Consider the following 22,134-nt stretch of genomic DNA (forward strand, 5'->3'; position numbering starts at 1 on the left):
GCTAAGTCCTTCCTCGGCCCTCTTGAGCTCCTGACTACTTACAAAGCTTTTGTCCGTAGCCTGATGGAGTACTGCTCTCCCCTCTGGGCTGGTGCTCCTGCCTCCCACCTTTCTCGACTTCACGCTGTCGAAACCAGGGCTTTTAAGATCATTGGCATCTCCCGCAATGAAGCTGAGTCTTTGGGCCTCTCACTCAATCACCGCAGGTTGGTCGGTGGTCTTTCTGTCTTCTACCGACTCCTCTCCAGCCTTGCCCCCCTGCTCTCTCTGCGATTTGTCCCAACCACATTTCCACAGGGCGCTCAAGGTCCGCCAACAACCCCTTCTGGTAAAACTACCAAAATCACGAATCACTGCTCATCTTCACTCTTTCATTCCTCTTTTTCCCGCCTTTGGAATAAACTTCCTCACTCTATTCTTTCCCATTCTTCCCTCCAGGCTTTCAAAACAGCTGTTCACCACCACCTCTTATCTTCCCCCATCCAAATCCTCGATCTTTTCTACCCCCGATAATCCACCCAAGCCCACTTCCTTCAATTCTCCTGCTTTCCTTCCTGAAAGTCCCTGTAATGTCCATCTTCTCCTCGCCATGTTCCCCGTCCCATCCCCATCCCTCTCCCTTCCACAATTCACCTGTGTCTGTTCCCCAATGTTTTGTCCCTTCCACTCCCACCCCTCTTGTCTCATGCCTCCTTGCTGTGAGTTGTGTGTTAGCTCTCATACGAGCCTCGACCAAGGTATACAAAAAAAAAAAAAAAAAAAAAAAAAAAAAAAAAAAAAAAAAATAAAAAAAACCAAATGGTACATCAATTGTGAAAGACATTTAATCTTGGTCATCATGAAATTTGGCTCCCCAGCGATATTTTTCACATTGCTGTGGCAAGGTCAGATGTATGCTATACGATGAAAATGATATTCCACCAAGTGAATCAGATGATGAATTTGAACCCACCGATTACAAAATCTGGGTGTTACGTGATGAAGTATAGAAATGTTAGGAAAAGGTTTGCCATACTCGTGTTCTGCACAAAAGTCAGTGGGTTGTGTATGCCTAGTGTGAACAGCACACCACCAGCTCTTGTAGCTGAGATTTTTCTTTTTATTTTTAAATGATGATTTCACCTTTAATTTGGAAAAATGATTTGAAGAATTGAAGTGGGTCTATATTCTAGTTTTCTGATAAACCTTACATCTCCATTTAAACAGGTCATTCTGAGAACACCATCACTCAAAAAAAAATATATAAACATTTTTTAAAAAAGTGATTCCCACATTGCTTTGGATTGTGTATCAAGTGCAACTGGATAGTGAAGAGGTAGCATACTTACCTTTAAGCTGTCCAGTCTGGGTTGTATTCCCGTCTATATCGATTAAAGAGTGTTTCACTATCAGTGAGTTAAATCACAAAGTGCACCATTCCTCAGCTTTACATGAAGCTGGGTGTCCTGTCTGTTCGCATTAGTTGGTGGACGGAAAATACACCACTGTATTTTGTGAAGAGGCGGCGAGTTTTGGCAGACAACCTCCATAAATTCGAAATTCCTCCCCTAATCAGCTCCAGTCAAATGGCAGGCCTGGCCAACAGGTTTGTGATAGACTTGGGCCAAAAAATTAAAAAATTGAAAAATATATTAAAATATTGAAAAAAAAAAGAAAATCTATCCCTAGCCATCCCCACAAGGTGGGTCTAATTTGGGTCATTAATGTAGTAGTAGTAGTAGTAGTAGTAGTAGTAGTAGTAGTAGTAGTAGTAGTAAGAGTCATATGTCACTTGTATGCCAGAACTAAGTGTCCACCTGTTGGACAAATATATATCTATACTAATTCATGTCAATGTGTGTGTGTCAGCGTGTGTCTCTTCCATAACTCCAAAGCCATGAAACCTAGCAGCCTGAAACTTTACATGCACACTAATGGAACTCCAAGGAAGTGCATAAGCAAAAATTGGGTGTTTGGATTAACTAAAACACCCCTTTCGAAGATAATTAACAGCATTATGTAATTATATCCTTCATCAGGCGATCCTCGGCCACCTTGCTCTCTGGGTCTTTAGGTGTTTCCTGAGTAACCTCGCTGGGGTCTGAAGCCGCCATGTTTTTTGACCTGCTCAACCATGCCTTGACTTGGAACAGGCCGCAACGATTTCTTAACGATAAAGTTGTTGTTTTTTTTCTCCCATTTTCCGCACTCATATCGAATGCCTGTTTATCATAGCTTTGAATCGTTGTCTACATCGCTTTTGCAAGTAATACAAGTTTTCAAATTAGGAGTTTAGAGTGATTTCATGCATTATATGATACGATTTCCCACGATATACTCTCATGGACTAATAAAAGTACATCATCGAAATATTGTTTCCATTTTGAGGATCGGATATTGTCCAGACTAAATAAGTGTTGACAACTGTTGTGAAATCTGATAATTTAAAGAAATAATGAGTCTTTTAACTAAGCCGATATACCTATTTTTACTTTAAGCAAGCAAGGCTATGTTCCCTCCTCCATACATACACAAGAAAATGTGATATTTCCAAACCATTAAACTTATCTTTTTCTATTATTTGGAGAATTATATTGAGTGAACAAAAAAAAAAAGATTGAGTTACGTAACAAAATTAACCAGCTTCATTGAGCTATATGATTTAATGCATTCACTGCTCAACCTCACGCCCTGTCCCCCAGAGGGACTGCCTATCCATAGCGTCTGCCAGATCTATATCTACATTTTTGGATGTTTCGTGATGTGCTCTACAGGTAATCAAAGCAAATCTGGTTAAAAAAAAAATGGATGTTTAAAAAAAAAACAACAAGCTATATGTTTGTGCAGATCACAAACGATGTACCACGTGACACGTGCACAGATGAGCAGGCAAAATTGTGGATTTTCTGCAATGTTTATTTAACAGGCGATTGAACTTTGCGACGTCTCCAGGGTTGTTCTGCATTAAGCTGCAACTATTTTGTGGATGAAATAATTTTATTTCATCAACTGCTGCATGCACGGTGAAGACGGGCTTGAAAGTTAAAGGGACTTTGATGGTATGCAGCGGCAGCCTGGCCAATCGTTCCTTATCAACCATTTAATTGGAGTGCTTAAGCCACTTGCCGAGCACCCATTATCGATAGGAAAGAATAATGTTTGTGAACACATAGCTGAACACAATTTTGTTTCCATCTTCACAGTTATTCCTTGCAGAATCATTTTGAAGAGACAGTATGAAGAGTAATTAATGCTCCACTGCACGTCTGCCTTCCCTTCCTCTCACCTCACAGTCTTCCCCTTCCCCCACCCCTCGTCCCTCCCTCCTCTTTCCTTTCTCCTCCACCTCTTCATTCTCCCCGCCCCTCTCTCCCTCTCTCCCCTTTAGTATTGCCGTCAACGAAGCAACGGGTGGTATTTTATAGAATATATATATATATATACAGTCATGCGCCACTTAACGACGGGGTTACGTTCTGAGAAATGCGTCGTTAACTATGCGAACATCATATATATTGTTGCGGATTCGCGCCCGCCGGCGTGCGAGCGGCCACGTAACTCGAATCGCGGCACGTCGCCCACCGGACGGACAATCCCGTCGTGACCCTCTCGGACTAACGCCGGGACCTAGTCACGGGTGGGCCTTTCGGCCTCACCACGATCATGCCAATCGGCCCCCCGCGTGGGATAGGGTTGCTCGCCAAATTCGACCTACCTAAGTACCCACGCGGAGGGTAGACCGGGCAATCGCACCTCGCCGCAGGTCGACTCCGGACACGGGCCACTTAAGCGACCCGTTCCGTACTATCGGGATAACCGAGCGGTGTTATCGTCAACCTCGACGGTTCGATTAATTATTGGGCGTATTTAGCCCACGACCAACCCTTTACGTGAAGTAAGATGGAGATTCAATAAAAGAAAAGACGAAGCGAAACGGGAAAAACAGTTCAACATAAAGCACATTTATTCCGTGGCAAACGGAAAGCACACATATACAATTTCAACAATTATGCACCAAAAGCAAATGTAACAAAAGAGACACAATGCAGATCTACTACCGACTACAGAGCACACGGCAACACTTATACAGTTTTACTTCACAGACGGCGCCGACAACACATATACTCAACGGAAAAGAAAAAGGAAGGGGCCACCCTCAACGATGAGGGGGCAGACGGGCCTGGGGCCGAGACCGCGTCGAGCCTACCCGTCTGGTGATGAGCCAGATGCTCGGGGGAATGAGGATATCTGGATGGCTTGGGTCCCGCGATGAGCGACTCCACTGCGACCTCGATCGCGTTACCGGCCTCCCCTCTCCGCAGCTCCCCGACTCTGACACGAGCGCCGACCTCCACAAAGATTCTTGGCTTCTCCAGCCACTCCGGACCCCAACAGACACTCTCTCGACTGGTTTCGCCGCCGCCACAACTCTCCAACTCTTTCCTCTTCTCAACTCTCAACTCTTCCCAACTGCCTTCGCCGCCGCCACAACTCTCCAACTCTCCACTCTTCTCAACTCCGTCCAACTGCGATTCAGAAACTCCACCAACTGCGATTCAGAAACTCTTTTTCTCTTCTCAACTCTGTCCAACTGCCCTGATTCGCTCCGCGCTTTATAGTGCGACAGGAGAAACCATATGCAGATTTTTGGATCAGGAATGGCTCGGGGGCGGAGCCACGCTCCCCATTGGACAGAGGAAAAGTGGGCGTGAATCATTCTTGATCCGCGAATCTGCATATAGCGATTATACTCCGACGCGCCTGGAGGCGGGGCCAAATCGCCCCACGCTCGCTGATAGGACGGAACAGAAGTGGGCGTGAATCATTCTTGATCCGATTTCTCGGAAAGGCTGGTGTTTTTGCACCCGCTGCTCGGTGCGCGCCCTGTACGAGTTCAGGATCGGTGCCCACAAGCGGCGCGGGAATGGCGGTGATGCGATGGTTGCGAGAGCGAGTTGTGACGGTAAAGGTCGTGGCTGTTGGCGTTGTTGTTGTTGTGAAGCGGCGTTGCGGTTGGTGGTTGTTGTGTGATGGCTGTTGAGACGTGGTTGGTGGTGGTAGTAATGGCGGCTGGTCCAAAATAAAGATAGCAAAAGAAAACGGCTATCTAAAAGGGTCGCAGCCCGAATGAATGACATTTATTCCCTCTAAACAACGGGTTTGGGGCTAACTACACATATACTTACAGAGATATCTCACCTACGGGACCTGAATGGTGGTTTGTGAATTTCGTCAACCACAACAATATATATATATATATATATATATATATATATATATATATATATATATATATATATATATATATATATACATACACTAGTAGTAAAGCCCGGCGTTGCTCGGGCTAGCAATAAAGCCCGGCGTTGCCCGGGCTTTCTTGCAAATTTCCTGAATATCTGTTAGCGATTAGGGGTTAGGGGTTAGCGGTTAGGGCTTAGCGGTTAGGGGTTAGCTGTTAGGGTTAGGGTAGCTAACCCTAACACTAACCCAAACCCTAACCCTAACAGCTTGGCGGAGCGGAGGTAAATAGCGCCCGGGGCAAAGTGGAAATTTGCGTCCCCCGTAGGCCTTAAACTTCAGTGGATTTGAATGGAAAATCCCATAAGGGATATCGATTTATCGATTTTTTCGAATCTCGGAAGTGTTATGGAAAAAATTTATAGCCAATGACCTAAGTTGGACCAAAAGCCATAATCGTACCGAATTTGAATGGAATCAGTTGGAGTTTGTGAAAATGCATCAAAATGAATTTTGAGGGGCCTCGTAAGGAAGACAATAATATAATTAGTATATGTGCCAAATCTTGTTGCATTTCATGCAGTAACAAAAATCTGATGGTGGAACAAAGAAAGGGGCATGCCGAAATATATATATATATATATATATATATATATATATATATATATATATATATATATATATATATATATATATATATATATATATATATATATCTTCTTCTTTCGGCTGCTCCCGTTAAGGGTCGCCACAGCGGATCATCCGTATGATCCGCATAGTGATTTGGCACATGTTTTATGCCGGATGCCCTTCCTGACGCAACCTTGGTCGCCTCTTACGACACAGGGACAATATATACATATATATATATATATATATTTTATTTTTTTGTTGTTGTTGCGAATTCGCGCCCGCCGGCGTGCGAACGGCCACGTAACTCGAATCGCAGCACATCGCCCACCGGACGGACAATTCTGTCGTGACCCTCTCGGACTAACGCCGGGAGCTTGTCACGGGTGGGCCTTTCGGCCTCACCACGATCGTGCCAATCGGCCCCTGCGTGGGATAGGGTTGTTCGCCAAATTCGACCTACCTAAGTACCCATGCGGAGGGTAGACCGGGCAATCGCACCTCGCCGCAGGTCGACTCCGGACACGGGCCACTTAAGCGACCCGTTCCGTACTATCGGGATAACCGAGCGGTGTTATCGTCGGCCTCGACGGTTCCGATTAATTATCGGGCGTATTAAGCCCACTACCAACCTTTACGTGAAGCAAGATGGAGATTCAATTAAAGAAAAGACGAAGCGAAACAGGAAAAACAGTTCAACATAATTCACATTTATTCCGCGGCACACGGAGAGCACACATATACAATTACAACAATTATGCACCAAAAGCAGATGTTACAAAAGAAACACAACAATGCAGATCTACTACCGACTACGCGAGCACACGGCAACACTTACACAGTTTTACTTTACAGACGGCGCCGACAACACATTTACTCAAAAGCAAAAGAAAAGGGCCACCCTCAAAGACAAGGGGGCAGACGGGGCCTGTGGGCCGCGAGACCGGGTGGATCCTACCCGTGTCTTGTGATGAGCCGCAAATGTCGCGGCGCCCGGACTCCGCGCTCCTTCGCGGGTTTCGTTGGCACTGCTTGGAGTGGGGTGGGAACGGGGCCCCCTTTTCGCACTATCTCAGCGCGGGGGGAAAAAGGGGGGAATTGTTGATGCTCTGGGGAAAGAGGACAGCTGGCCCGCTTGGGTCCCGCGACGAGCGACTCCACTGCGAGCTCGTCGCCGACCGCAGTCTTCCTTGCCTTGGACCCGAGCTATTCGACCTCCTCCCCAATTCTCCTCAGCCGACTGCAGCAAACCACCTCGACCGCGTTCCAGGCTTCAGGCTTCCCATCTCTGCAGCTCCCCGACAGACTCCGAACCCCGACAGACTGCCACTCTCCAGACCCGACTTGACTCACGGCTCCACAGACTGCTCCTCTCCAGACCCGATTTGACTGCCTCGACCTTTTGTCCAACTCTCTCTTCCTCGAACTCTTCTCCAACTCCTAAATTCGCCCAGCGCTTTATAGTCCGGCAGGAGAACCCATATGCAAATTTCTGGATCAGAACGAGCTCGGGGGTGGAGCCACGCTCGCCCATTGGATGGAGAAAAAGGGGCGTGAGTCTCCCCTGATCCTAGAATTTGCATATATCGATTCTACTCCGACGCGCCTAGAGGCGGGGCCAAATCGCCCCGCGCTTGCTGATTGGATGGATCAGAAGTGGGCGTGTATCATTCCTGATCCAAATTCTCCTCGGAAAGGCCGCTATTTGCACCCGCGGCTCGGCGCGCGTCCCGCACGAGGCCAGGACAGCCTGACGCTCGGTGCCCACAAGCGGTGCGGGAATGGCCACAGAAGGAGAGGCGAAGGTGGTGTTGGGTTTAAAGTGCTGGTCCATGGCCATGGCGACGTTTGGAATGGCGGTGATGCGATGTTTGCGGGAGCGAGTTGTGAAGGTAAAGGTCGTGGCTGTTGGCGTTGTTGTTGTGAAGCGGCGTTGTGGTTGGTGGTTGTTGTGTGATGGCGGTTGAGACGTGGTTGGTTCAAAATAAAGATAGAGCAGAAAAACGGCTATCTTAAAGGGTCGCAGCCCGAATGAATCACATTTAATCCCTCTAAACAACGGGTTTGGGGCTAACTACACATGTACTTACAGAGATATCTCACCTACGGGACCTGAATGGTGGTTTGCGAATTTCCTCAACCGTAACAATATATATATATATATATATATATATATATATATATATATATATATATATATATATATATATATATATATATATATATATATTGTTGCGGATTCGCGCCCGCCGGCGTGCTAACGGCCACGTAACTCGAATCGCGGCACGTCGCCCACCGGACGGACAATCCCGTCGTGACCCTCTCGGACTAACGCCGGGAACTAGTCACGGGTGGACCTTTCGGCCTCACCACGATCGTGCCAATCGGCCCCCGCGTGGGATAGGGTTGCTCGCCAAATTCGACCTACCTAAGTACCCACACGGAGGGTAGACCGGGCGATCGCACCTCGCCGCAGGTCGACTTCGGACACGGGCCACTTTAAGTGACCCGTTCCGTACTATCGGGATAACCGAGCGGTGTTATCGTCGGCCTCGACGGTTCGATTAATTATCGGGCGTTTTAGCCCACGACCAACCCTTTACGTGAAGTAAGATGGAGATTCAATAGAGGAAAAGACGAAGCGAAGCGGGAAAACAGTTCAACATAAAGCACATTTATTTCACGATGAACGGAAAGCACACATATACAATTACACCAAAAGCAAATGTAAAAGAAGAAGAAACACAATATTACACAAAAAGCAAATATAAAAGAGAAACACAATGCAGATCTATTACCGACTACGCGAGCACACGGCAACACTTATGCAGTTTTACTTCACAGACGGCGCCGACAACACATATACCCAAAGCAAAAGAAAAGGACCACCCTCAAGGATGAGGGGGGTAGGCGGGCCTGGGGCCGAGACCGCGTCGGGCCTACCCGTCTGGTGATGAGCCGCAAGATGGCGCTGGCGCCCCGACTCCGCGGGGCTCGCTGGGACTGCCTGGTATGGGGTGGGAACGGGGCCCCCTTCTCGCACTATCTCAGCGCGGGGGGAAACAGGAGGGGGTTGTTGATGCTCGGGGGGGGTGGATATCTCCCTGTCTCGGGTCCCGCGACGAGCGTCTCCACCACGACCTCGGTCGCGCTGCCGGCCTCTCCCTCCGCAGCTCCCTGACTCCGACACGAGCACCCCCTCGACCGCCTTCGCCGCTGCCACCTCTCCACAGCTCTGTCCAACCGCCCTCTCCGTCTCCTCTCTTGACTCGTCCCAACTCTTCACTGGCTCCGAACTCTTCACTCTCTCCCCTCCGAACTCTTAACTGCCTTGACTGACGAACGCGGCCCCTTATATGCTCCGTGGCCTCGCTCCTTCACCTTCGACCCTTTACCTCCGACCCTTCACCTCTAACTGGCGCCCCATTGGACCGAGGAAAAGTGGGCGTGAATGCTTTCTGATCCATGAATTTGCATATAGCGACCACACTCCAACGCCCCTGGAGGCGGGGCCAAATCGCCCCACACTCGCCGATAGGACGGAACAGAAGTGGGCGTGAGTCGTTTTTGATCCGTTTTCTTCGGAAAGGCTGTGATGTTTCTGCCCACGCTGCTCGGTGCGCGCCCTGCACGAGTCCAGTATCGGTGCCGACAAGTGGCGCGGAAATGGCGGTGATGCGATGGTTGCGAGGGCGAGTTGTGACGGTAAAGGTCGTGGCTGTTGTTGTGAAGCGGCGTTGCGGTTGGTGGTTGTTGTGTGATGGCTGTTGAGACGTGGTTGGTGGTGGTAGTAATGGCGGCTGGTCCAAAATAAAGATAGTAAAGAAAAACGGCTATCCTGAAGGGTCGCAGCCCGCATGAATGACATTTATTCCCTCTAAACAACGGGTTTGGGCCTAACTACACATATACTTACAGAGATATCTCACCTAAGGGACCTGAATGGTGGTTTGCGAATTTCGTCAACCACAACAATATATATATATTTTTTTTCTTTCATTTTCGAACATCGTACTTACACAAACCGAGACACGGAGGCTACATGGTATAGCCTATTGCTCCTCGGCTACAAACCTGTACAGCATGTTACTGCACCGAATACTGTCAGCAATTGCAACACACATCCAAGAGAGACGGAAGACGCATTAGTTTTACCTCTGTGCTGTTCATGACGGCCATGTGTGTTGTTAGCGGCAGCTTACAATCGCCTCTCACATCGATTATAAAAAGGTGAATAAATAGCGTTTGGATTTTATAAATACGTAATCTAAGCATCGGTTATAATTTATAAATGAAGAAACGAGCACCTGTCAATTGTGATATATATATATATATATATATTTTCGGAACAGTGCGATTGTTTTGACAACATAAAAAGCTTCACCAAAAATAAATTTGTGTTTTAATTTCGACTGTAACAACAACGATTTATTCACGGAATTCTTCAATTCAAAGGTAATTTACTTGCTAGAAGGTAAACGTGCAAACATTGGTTCAGTTTGAAAGCCGATTCCTTGAATCCCGATTTAGCACGACCCTGATTTTTTCGCGATGACATTTTATGGACCTCAACGATCGCATTATAACGGGGCCACACTGTCGTTGTTTATCATCATTATGAAGTATTATGTACTGTACATAATTGTACGTGCTATTTTTATACGACTGGCAGCGCTACATCGGCAACATCACTCGGCGATAGGAATTTTTCAGGCGATAGGATAGGAGCTGGCAGATCCGTCGTGTATGCGATTATGGGACCACCGTCGTATATGCGATCCGTCGTTATGCAGCTCATGACTGTATACATGTATATATATATATATATATATATATATATATATATATATATATATATATATATATATATATATATATATATATATATATATATATATATATATATATATATATATATATATATATATATATATATATATATATATATATATATATATTGTTGCGGATTCGCGCCCGCCGGCGTGCGAACGGCCACGTAACTCGAATCGCGGCACGTCGCCCACCGGACGGACAATCCCATCGTGACCCTCTCGGACTAACGCCGGGAACTAGTCACGGGTGGGCCTTTCGGCCTCACCACGATCATGCCAATCGGCCCCCCGCGTGGGATAGGGTTGCTCGCCAAATTCGACCTACCGAAGTACCCACACGGAGGGTAGACCGGGCGATCGCACCTCGCCGCAGGTCGACTTCGGACACGGGCCACTTTAAGCGACCCGTACTATCGGGATAACCGAGCGGTGTCATCGTCAACCTGGACGGTTCGATTAATTATCGGGCGTTTTAGCCCACGACCAACCCTTTACGTGAAGTAAGATGGAGATTCAATAAAGGAAAAGACGAAGCGAAACGGGAAAACAGTTCAACATAAAGCACATTTATTTCGCGATGAACGGAAAGCACACATATACAATTACACCAAAAGCAAATGTAAAAGAAGAAGAAACACACAATAATACACAAAAAGCAAATGTAAAAGCAAAACACAATGCAGATATACTACCGACTACCGAGCACACGGCAACACTTGTACAATTTTACTTCACAGACGGCGCCGACAACACATATACTCAAAGCAAAAGAAAAGGACCACCCTCAAGGATGATGGGGGCAGACGGGCCTGGGGCCGATACCGCGTCGGGCCTACCCGTCTGATGATGAGCCGCAAAATGGCAGTGGCACCCCGACTCCGCGGGCCTCGCGGACAGTGTCTGGAATGGGGTGGGAACGGGGCCCCCTTCTCGCACTATCTCAGTGCGGGGGGAAACAGGAGGGGGTTGTTGATACTCGGGGGAAGGAGGATATCTCCCTGGCTCGGGTCCCGCGACGAGCGTCTCCACCACGACCTCGGTCGCGTTGCCGGCCTCTCCTCTCCGCAGCTCCCCGACTCTGACACGAGCACCCCCTCGACTGCCTTCGCCGCCGCCACCTCTCCAACTCTCCACAGCTCCGTCCAACTGCCTTCTCAGACTCCTCTCTTGACTGGCTCTTCCCAACTCAACTCCGAACTCCACTTGACTTTCTTCCCAACTCTACTTAACTGACTTGACTGGCCCAACTACGAGCGAACGCGGCCCTTTATAGCCCCCGGGGCCTCGCTCCTTCACCTTCGACCCTTTACCTCTGACTGGCTCCCCATTGGACAGAAGAAAAGTGGGCGTGAATGCTTTTTGATCCGCGAATCTGCATATAGCGACCACACTCCAACGCACCTGGAGGCGGGGCCAAATCGCCCCATGCTCGCTGATAGGACGGAACAGAAGTGGGCGTGAGTCGTTTTTGATCCGATTGCTTCGGAAAGGCCGGCGCTTTTGCACCCGCTGCTCGGTGCGCGCCCTACACGAGTCCAGGATCGGCACCCACAAGCGGCGCGGGCATGACGGTGATGCGATGGTTGCGAGAGCGAGTTGTGACGGTAAAGGTCGTGGCTGTTGGCGTTGTTGTTGTGAAGCGGCGTTGCGGCTGGTGGTTGTTGTGTGATGGCTGTTGAGACGTGGTTGGTGGTGGTAGTAATGGTAGTAATGGCGGCTGGTCCAAAATAAAGATAGTAAAAGAAAAAAACGGCTATCTAGAGGGGTCGCAGCCCGAATGAATGACATTTATTCCCTCTAAACAACGGGTTTGGGCCTAACTACACATATACTTACAGAGATATCTCACCTAAGGGACTTGAATGGTGGTTTGCGAATTTCGTCAACCACACCACTACCCCCTCCCCTTTTTACAGACTCGTCCCGAGTCGTCAAATTTTCGTGTGCCATCATGTGTAGTTTTCCCCTAGTACATTTTACCTACGGATCCCTGAGTGCGACATTCATGGTATTCGTGTCCCCAAAATAAATAACCTGAGGGCTGAGTAACTACCTAAACAAACTCACTCACACGGACGACTTAAATAAAATTGCCGGCGCTAAGACAGACATGCCGGGGGCGCACTCATATGTACAGTACATCTTAACCTTAACTTACAAATTTTACACTAAACCATGGCCCAGGATCACTGGACTCTGCAAAAAGAAAGCAGTTAGCAGGGAGCCAGGCTGCTCGCATGCAGTCTTTGGCTCAAACAATGCAGGTGACAGGGAATGTGGCCGGCTGCTCACACGCAGTCCAAGGCCTTCCCTTTTGAACTGAACGCAGTGAACCACAACGGTGCATGGGCTGCACAAACGCAGTCTCCGTGCCAGCCCAAGTGGCACACGCAATGAACACAACGAATGGATGGATGAATGGATGAATGGATGAACGCAAACACGGTGCACGGGCCGCCACTGCAGGCCCGTGTTGTAGCTGCCAACAGGGCAGTTCTTGCAGCTTGCAAACTGTTGCTTTCTGATCCTGGCGCACATGGCAATGAACAGGGGGGGCAAGCAAAAATTGAACGGGGCTGGTGAACAGGGGCAGTGGGCATGGCATGGCAAAGGTGATCAGGCAAACACAGCCCGCAGAAGAAGGCCGCTGCAGGCAAACACAGCCGGCAGACGAACTGGCCGGCACAGGCCTTGCAGAAAACAGCTGCAGACGATCCGGCCGGCACAGGCCTTGCAGCACAGCAGCTGCAGACAATCCGAACGGCACAGGCCTTGCAGCACAGCAGCTGCAGACGATCCAGCCGGCACAGGCCTTGCAGCAAAACAACAGCTGCCGATGAAGTGGGCCGGCCTCTGCCTTGCAGCAACGCAGCCAGCAGATGAAGCTGGCCAGCCTTTGCCGTTCAGTGGAGGTTGGTGGAGGGAGTGCGGTGGTGCTGGCCACTCGGAAGGCGGGCTCGGACCTACCCTACGGTCTCCCTCCCAACCTATCGCCTTTGCCTGTCATTGTCTATACCCACTCCCTTAATTTGTCAAACCCCAATTTAGCCCCAACTTATTTTTTTATTTTTACTTCCCCTCTATAAATCGTCCCCTAACCCCCTTTATCGTCTTTGTTCGGCTAACCTATCCTGTCACCTAGCCTACTCCCAACCCCTACGTTCCCTTCCCGGAGGGGAATAAGGGAGAGCTAACGTCCTGTGTCGAGGCCCAACGAAGCCTCAGGATGGCCTCCCCAGAGTTCAGCGATCTAACCCAAAGAGGGTCCAGCGACCCACAACGAGAACGAGGGGATGGATGGTGCGGAGGGGTACACTTCCTAATCTACCCTATCCATTTAACTGTTAAACTACCCCGGGGCTTTCAACAAGCGCCTCTCGCTTAAACTATTGGTTCTAACAACCCAGATTCCCGTCGCCTGTGTTGGTTTTCTCACAATTTCGGGCCTCGCCCCCCAATTTTCTCTCCGTGCCCTCACACGGTCTCATGGCTGGGACACTTGGCTCCCTTTGGCAGGCACGACCCTCTGCCGATTCTCCGACGATGGCACCCCCGGGCACTACACTGCCTCCGAGCCTACCAGCTCCCTAACACCGGGGAGTGCCCCCCATGGCACCTCCCCTGAAACGCATACGTGGCAGGCTGGCTTCCCAGGCCCCTTTCCGAGGGTCACCCGTGCCCACAACACTGCCCACGCGGCTAATGGCGCCCCGGGCCCCCGCACCAAGCAGGCGCACCCGTGCCCACTACGCTATCCCGGCCCCCCATGGGCCCTTGGCCTACCACGGCCGACTAGCCTGGTGCCCGGGGTACCCACTCAGCGATACTCACCTTTCGCAGCCACGCTCCCAGCCTGTCAACAGGGCTCCTGCACCCCTCCAAACGGGTTTCGAGCCTACATTCACACCAACAACAAAACTACCTCCATTTTTGTTAATTTGACTAACCCAGCTAACTCACTCTACACTGACCCCGGGGTCCCTTGGGCGGGAGTCACTCCTCCCCCAATCACTCATCGCACCATGCAGTCCCCATTCGCTCCATACACACAGACCCGCTGGCCTCACTCACTCATCATGTACTCACCTCACAACTCTTCAACACACACACCACTGAACTCTGCCATCCTTCTAACTACATCCCCTAACTAACTCGTGCTCCCACGTCGTCCCTTAAACTAGCAACACGTTCCTTTTAACACTACGTAGCTAAACTATGTCCCCTCTACACATTCACTGTCTGTCACTGTCTTCAAATAATCCCATTAATCAATTTCCCAACCTAAATCTTGCTACAATCCCTCTAACTAATCCATTCCACGGACTCCATGAGGACTTACCCCTGCCCCATGAAGTCGGTCTAGCTAAGCTAACCCTTCCCCCTAACTAGTTTCCATCCTGTGCCCTGGTCAAGGGGGTCTTCCACCCCTTGCCCAGGAATCCTGTGCACCCGAAAGTGAGGCTTGCTTCTCTTTTTTTTTTTTTTTTTTTTTTTCCACATGCGCAGCACCAGCGCGGCAACTCACAACTCGCGCACTTTGCACCTGCCCGTGACGTCATGCAGCGGCACGTGTACCTCGTCCCTCCTTGGACGGTACCATCCGGCAGGGATACCCCTCCTGCCGGATTCCAACCCCGCGTGCAGCCATGACGTCACCGTGCGCATAAAAAAAACAAAAAAACACAAGCCCCACGTCTCGAGGGGTTCCCCACGCGAACACATGTGCTTTGCCCGTTGGAGCTTAACACACACGATCGCGTGGAGAACCCATCCGGTCCAAATCCGTAATCCTGCCTAAACTTTGTCCCTTCCGCGGGATCGGCAAATCCACCGCGTGCGTTTCCGGACCGGGCTTCACTCTCGCAAGCGAGCACGTGGGGGCCTCGTGCGTTGCACAGCACGGACCTCGTGCTCACTGCTGGGTGAACCCGGCACGGTCCCCGAAACAACTACAGCCGCTACTCGGCTTTCTTTCCTCTGTCGCAGTCTACGTCTCCATTCCACACACTCACTCCCGCGTGTTACGACGCTCACACTCCACACCATTAAACTCACACCGGGAGACGCGGCTGCATGTTCACACATGCCCACCGACATCTCCCTTTCATACCGCTCTCTCACACACACGGTCTCCCTTGCACTCGGCCGTTCACTCACGCATGCCATCTCCCTCGCACACGTGGCTCCACTCACTCGCGGCCTTCCACTCACTCGTGCCATTTCCTTCACACAAACCATACCACTCACACACGCGGGGGCACTCGCCCGCGGTGCCTCACTCATACTGGCCGTTTCACTCACACACACGGCCTCTTCCACACACGGCGTGCTGGGAAGCACGTACTCCGGCACAATCGCCACCACACCACTCACACACGGGGTCGCTTCCACACACGGGGACGCACTCACACCTTGCACCACACACACAGGGACAACCACACTGGGGATTCGTGTCCCCACAAGGGTCTCCGGGGCCTCTATACCCCCCAAGCTCTCCGTGCACCTGTCCACAGCACCCGTCCCCTCAACCTCGCAAAGCACAACCGAACTCACCTGGTCGTGACTCGCCTCAAGGGGGCATACTCCCTCCCCTCGTTCCTGGAGGAGGCCATCCCGCTGCTCGCACTGGGTCTCTACCCAGTCCGCCAGCTCACCCCCATTATCCTCCACCACCTCCGTGTGTGTGTGCGCGTCACTAACCTTGTCCAATTCACCCTCTATCTCCCGTGTCTCTATACATTTTATTCTTTCTGTCGTCTCCTCGTGTCTATTGGTCTCTACTTCTTTCTGGCGTCTTTCCCTTATCTTTATGTAGGTCAACCTTGCTTTCTCCTTAAGTCGCTCCCGTCCTTCCCCGTTTTTCACTCCTTGCTCTTTCACGATCTCCGCGTACCTCATCCTTGCTTTCCGTCTTAATTGTTCTTTTCTCTCCCTCCCAATTCCTTTCACCTCGTCTCTTGTCTCCCTCGTGCACGTCTCCGTCACGCTTCTCGCCCAATACGTCCCCCGAATTATTTTCTCCTTACCCGCCTCCACCGCGGGCCTGACAGCCGTTGCACTCCCTCCCAGCTCGTTCGCTCCCACACGTGGCGTCGCCATTTTGAGCTCCCTGGCCACTGCCTTCATGCCCGCCTGCAGGCTTTGGCCCATGTTCTGCGTCTCACCCCGCAGCTCTTTCATTTCGAGTGCGTTTGTTTCCATTTTCGTTTTCATTTCGTTCATTTGTTTGTTCATGCCTTTTATTTCGTTTTTCATTTCATTTGTGTTTGTATCCATCCTCGCTGTCATTGCCGCCAGCATGGCGCATAGCTGGGCCATGTCGGGTGCGCTTGGGTGAGCCGTTTCGGCAAGGATCGGGGGGTTTTGGTGGAGAGGGGGAGGGGAGGTGTCATACACCGCGGCCGCCGCCGCACCTATTTCGGGCTCCGGGTTCAGTTGGGCGAGTTCGTGTTCCTGCACAACCAACATTTCCTGCACGGGGTTTTCATCCTGGACCATGGATTCTACATTACTACACATATACATTTCTAATACCCCCGGCTCCCGCTCGCCTTGAGACGCCATCTTGCTTCTCGTAAAGGGTTAATTTAGCTCAGTCGTAATTTGGAGGGAATCAGGGGTCGCTCCTCTCACCCCTGGACCGATTCCCGTGAATTTAGCTGGAGACAGGAGAGCCCGTTTTCCCGCTCTCAGATACCAGTGCCGCGAGGAGGGCGATGAGTTTATATCGCACGACCTGACACCAGTGTTGCGGATTCGCGCCCGCCGGCGTGCGAACGGCCACGTAACTCGAATCGCGGCACGTCGCCCACCGGACGGACAATCCCGTCGTGACCCTTTTGGACTAACGCCGGGAACTAGTCACGGGTGGGCCTTTCGGCCTCACCACGATCGTGCCAATCGGCCCCCCGCGTGGGATAGGGTTGCTCGCCAAATTCGACCTACCTAAGTACCCACACGGAGGGTAGACCGGGCGATCGCACCTCGCCGCAGGTCGACTTCGGACACGGGCCACTTTAAGCGACCCGTTCCGTACTATCGGGATAACCGAGCGGTGTTATCGTCAACCTGGACGGTTCGATTAATTATCGGGCGTTTTAGCCCACGACCAACCCTTTACGTGAAGTAAGATGGAGATTCAATAGAGGAAAAGACGAAGCGAAGCGGGAAAACAGTTCAACAATAAGCACATTTATTTCGCGATGAACGGAAAGCACACATATACAATTCCACCAAAAGCACATGTAAAAGAAGAAGACAATGCAATATTACACAAAAAGCAAATGCAACAATGCAGATCTAACCGACTACCGGGCACACGGCAACACTTATACAATTTTACTTCACAGACGGCGCCGACAACACATATTCCCAAAGCAAAAGAAAAGAACCACCCTCAAGGATGAGGGGGGTAGGCGGGCCTGGGGCCGAGACCGTGTCGGGCCTACCCGTCTGAGGATGAGACGCGGAGCGGCGGTGGAGCCTCAACTCCGCGGGCCTCGCGAACAGTGTCTGGTAGGGGGTGGGAAAGGGGCCCCCTTGTCGCACTATCTCAGCGCGGGGGGGGAAACAGGAGGGGGTTGTTGATGCTCGGGGGATGGAGGATATCACCCTGTCTCGGGTCCCGCGACGAGCGTCTCCTCCTCGACCTCGATTGCGTTGCTGGCCTCTCCCTCTGCAGCTCCCGGCACCAACGCGAGCACCCCCTCGATCGCCTTCGCCGCCGCCACCTCTCCACAGCTCCGTCTTCTTCCCAGCTCCACCGACAACTCCCAACCGCGAACTCGAACTCTCCCCTCCGAACTCACAACTGCCCACTGTTTGGCGAGCGCGGCCGTTTATATCCCCCGTGGCTTCGCTCCCCCACCTTTGACCCTTTACCTCCGACCCTTCACCTCTAACTGGCTCCCCATTGGACCGAGGAAAAGTGGGCGTGAATGCTTTTTGATCCATGAATTTGCAAATAGCGTCCTCACTCCAACGCCCTGGAGGCGGGGCCAAATTGCCCCAGCTCGCCGATAGGACGGAACAGAAGTGGGCGCGAGTCGTTTTTGATCCGTTTTTCTCGGAAAGTCTGTGATGTTTCTGAACACGCTGCTCGGTGCGCGCCCTGCACGAGTCCAGTATCGGTGCCCACAAGTGGCGCAAGAATGGTGGTGATGCGATGGTGGCGAGTTGTGACGGTAAAGGTCGTGGCTGTTGTTGTGAAGCGGCGTTGTGGTTGGTGGTTGTTGTTGTGAAGCGGCGTTGTGGTTGGTGGTTGTTGTGAAGCGGCGTTGTGGTTGGTGGTTGTTGTGTGATGGCTGTTGAGACGTGGTTGGTGGTGGTAGTAATGGCGGCTGGTCCAAAATAAAGATAGTAAAAGAAAAACGGCTATCCTGAAGAGTCGCAGCCCGACTGAATGACATTATTCTCTCTAGACAACGGGTTTGGGCCTAACTACACATATAATTACCGAGATATCTCACCTAAGGGACCTGAATGGTGGTTTGTGAATTTCGTCAACCACAACAATATATATACACACACACACGTATAGAAAGACCCACCCACATCTCTCACCTTTGAATGGAGGGAATAGCCAATCAGCTCTCACCGAATCAACTAAACCCAGGTGGAGAGGACGAAATAAACAATTCACCCCTCCCACACTCCTCTATGTGTACGATGTGTGAACGTCTTTATATTTGTTGAGACACTCTGGGAAGGGTTCGAAACAGCAAAGCACTTACCTTGCGTAGGTCTTCCTGGGTTGCTTTATGCAGCCTCTTCAGCTGCAGGAGTGTGGAAGAGGTCTATTGTTTATACACACACACACACAGACACACACACACACACACACACACACACACACACTTGCAGTTTTTTCAATCAACTCACAATTTTCTCAAAAAATAAGTTGAAATTCACGAAAGTATTTTGTCTCCACAATTCCATATTGCACTGTTAATATTGTTGCGGTTCTGAAAACCGCATGCCTCTAAGGTAATGGCATCCACCATACAGTGATCCCCAGACAGTTATTTCATTAATATACATGCAGCAAGACCTTTCCCTCATGTCTAAAGAGTCAAACGGGACGAAGTGCGTTGTGTGTATGTCGTAGTTAGGTCTGATTATTATATCTCTATCTTCATTCCAACTCTTTTCCTCTTATTCCTGAAATAAATCCAAGCAGGCACCACACCCAGACGGCCGCTTCTGAAAACCGCAGCAACACCATCCACGTATGTATGTTCTCGCGGAGGCAAAAGCAATAACCAACTATACGATAAAAAAACATAACCTCAATCTCCACCGCAGGATCGTACGGGACGCACCCTTTCATCCAAATCTCCATCTAGTAATTATATCTAGCTTCTTTTCAACCCTGATTTATATCCAATCCTTTCCTTAAATTCCTGACACAGATCAGGGCTGACACCGTGCACGCCACCGCCTTTGATAAATAACCGCATGCTCGATGGCAACGGACCCACGCACAGCCCCATGATAATTTATTATCATACACAGAGCAGGGCACGAATAGCACACATCTTGTTTGGGTCTCCGCATGGGTTTACCACAGCATCTTACCGTCTGTCTTCACTGACCACCACAAATGCGGGTGTCTTCCGTGGACGGCAGACGTCTTCTCGCCTCTCCGCCTGGCGAGGCTGCTGTCAGGCAGAGCTGTGCTGTACGGCTCGGGCCGCATGGCGTACAGACAGGCAGCGCATTGACCGGTGCTGCCACCGGTCGCCGGGGCACAGCCCGGGAGTTTGATGCAGGGCGATTTGTGTCACGGTGTTCGGAGCGAGACAATTCCGCAGCTCGGAATCATCTTGCCGGATGTAAAGTGGAGCCGCCTCCGGCCATCACGGCTGGGCCGTGTGCTGGCTGGGGCCCAACCAGAGCGCCCGATTGGGGTGACATCACTTCGGGTCGTTGCCCCCACCCTGCACCACAGGGTCTATAAAAGGACGGTTCGCGGGGCCATTCGTTTGTTTGCTGGTGGTTTTCCGTTCCTGTCGGCTCGTCCAGCTCTATCTAGCCTGGGATTCATCTTTGGCTCGATTGCTGGCTCCGCCCTTCTTCACAGACTTGCCGCTGACTCCACCCACCCACCTGCTGCTGCGAATTTGCCCACTTGCTTCGGACTCCACCTTTCTCCACCCAAAGTCCCTCCTTCACGCCTGTCAGTCACGCCCCATTCTCTGGATCGATGCATAGCTGCACGAAGCGGGACACGACACGCCAGCTGTCAGGGAGGTATCGCCCAGCAGAGCATCCCCCCACAATGTGCTGGGGGGCGCAGTCGGTCAATCGTGCAAAGTAATGAGAGACGGTTAGCCTCATCTCCTCTCATTAACTCTTCTTCATCGGAGAGTGTGTGTGTGTGTGTGTGTGTGTGTGTGTGTGTGTGTGTGTGTGTGTGTGTGTGTGTGTGTGTGTGTGTGTGTGTGTGTGTGTGTGCGCGCGTGTCATGGCACCTATCCTCGCTTAAGTTGAGACTGCAGAATTCTGCAAGAATATCAGGATAATTCTGCTTTGTGTCTGCTTTCGCAAGTTGCTTGTTTTATTGGCGCACCCACCTTTTCTTTCTCTCTCTACTTACACACAACAATAAACTTCACTGTGCCACATATCTTTCCTCACCTGCCGAAGTAACAAATCCTTTGCAGAAATGTTCCCAGCTCGTTTTTGTCTTTTCTTTCATTGATCCAACATGGTCCGTATCCTAACCTAGCCGGGACTTTATTCCCAACAATCTGTTCCTTTTAGCCGGTACGTCCTTGGCAGTGTCACTCGGCTGCATCTGATCTGGTAAAGTGATCTGGTTCGGACATGGCGTACCGAGAGCGTGTATCCCCCGATAATTAGATCACGTGATTTTTTTTTTGGTAACCGGATAAACTAGACAGAGGACCCTAAGTCATGTGGTTGAGTTATTGGCATTCACGGTTGGTTAGGCCTCGGTCACATTTGCTCTACGGAGGGATACGGCGGCCGTACACCCTCTGAATTGACAGAAACGTGCGGCGGCCGCAGAGTTTCTGCGGTGGCCTCAGGGTGGCCCTACGCCGTTTGGCTATATTTTACAGGTCGTAGGGTCGCCGTGGAATTATAACGCGGAGTAATAACTTTTTTCATTTCTACGTTCGCCATAGCAATTCGACAAGCCGAAAAAAAAAACTGGTCAAAAAAAATAAAAATTAACCCATTCGTTACCGTCCGTCTGGCCGCACGTTCGCCTTAGGGCCCCCTGCGGTCGCCTTGCGGGCACCTTGGAGCTACCTTGCGTCTGCCTTGAAAATTCTATGGCTGCCGCAGGGCCCCCTTAAGGTCACCGTGCGACCAAATCAAAGACCGTACGGCAACCCCACGTTTTCGGTCTCCACAATTTCTAAGACCTAGGCCTAAGTCACATTTGCTCAACGGCGAGGATACGGCGGCCGTACGCCCCCCTGAA

At 50.6% G+C, this 22,134-nt stretch overlaps 1 protein-coding gene across 4 annotated transcripts in view; it reads right to left on the reverse strand.

Annotated features, from left to right (window-relative positions):
• Positions 1-22,134, reverse strand: part of LOC147023587 (uncharacterized) — a 134,023-nt gene that overhangs the window by 62,483 nt on the left and 49,406 nt on the right. The window contains exon 2 of one of the 4 annotated variants that reach the window (XM_085889109.1): positions 19,415-19,477. The exons of the other annotated variants lie outside the window; for them this stretch is intronic. The gene's annotated coding sequence lies outside the window, so the exon portion shown is untranslated. The remainder of the gene's footprint in view (positions 1-19,414; positions 19,478-22,134) is intronic. 4 annotated transcript variants of the gene reach the window in all.

Source organism: Eptatretus burgeri, chromosome 7 (assembly GCF_056783735.1).
Source record: "Eptatretus burgeri isolate ZD-2024b chromosome 7, Ebu_testis_v1, whole genome shotgun sequence".
Classification (NCBI taxonomy): domain Eukaryota; kingdom Metazoa; phylum Chordata; class Myxini; order Myxiniformes; family Myxinidae; genus Eptatretus; species Eptatretus burgeri.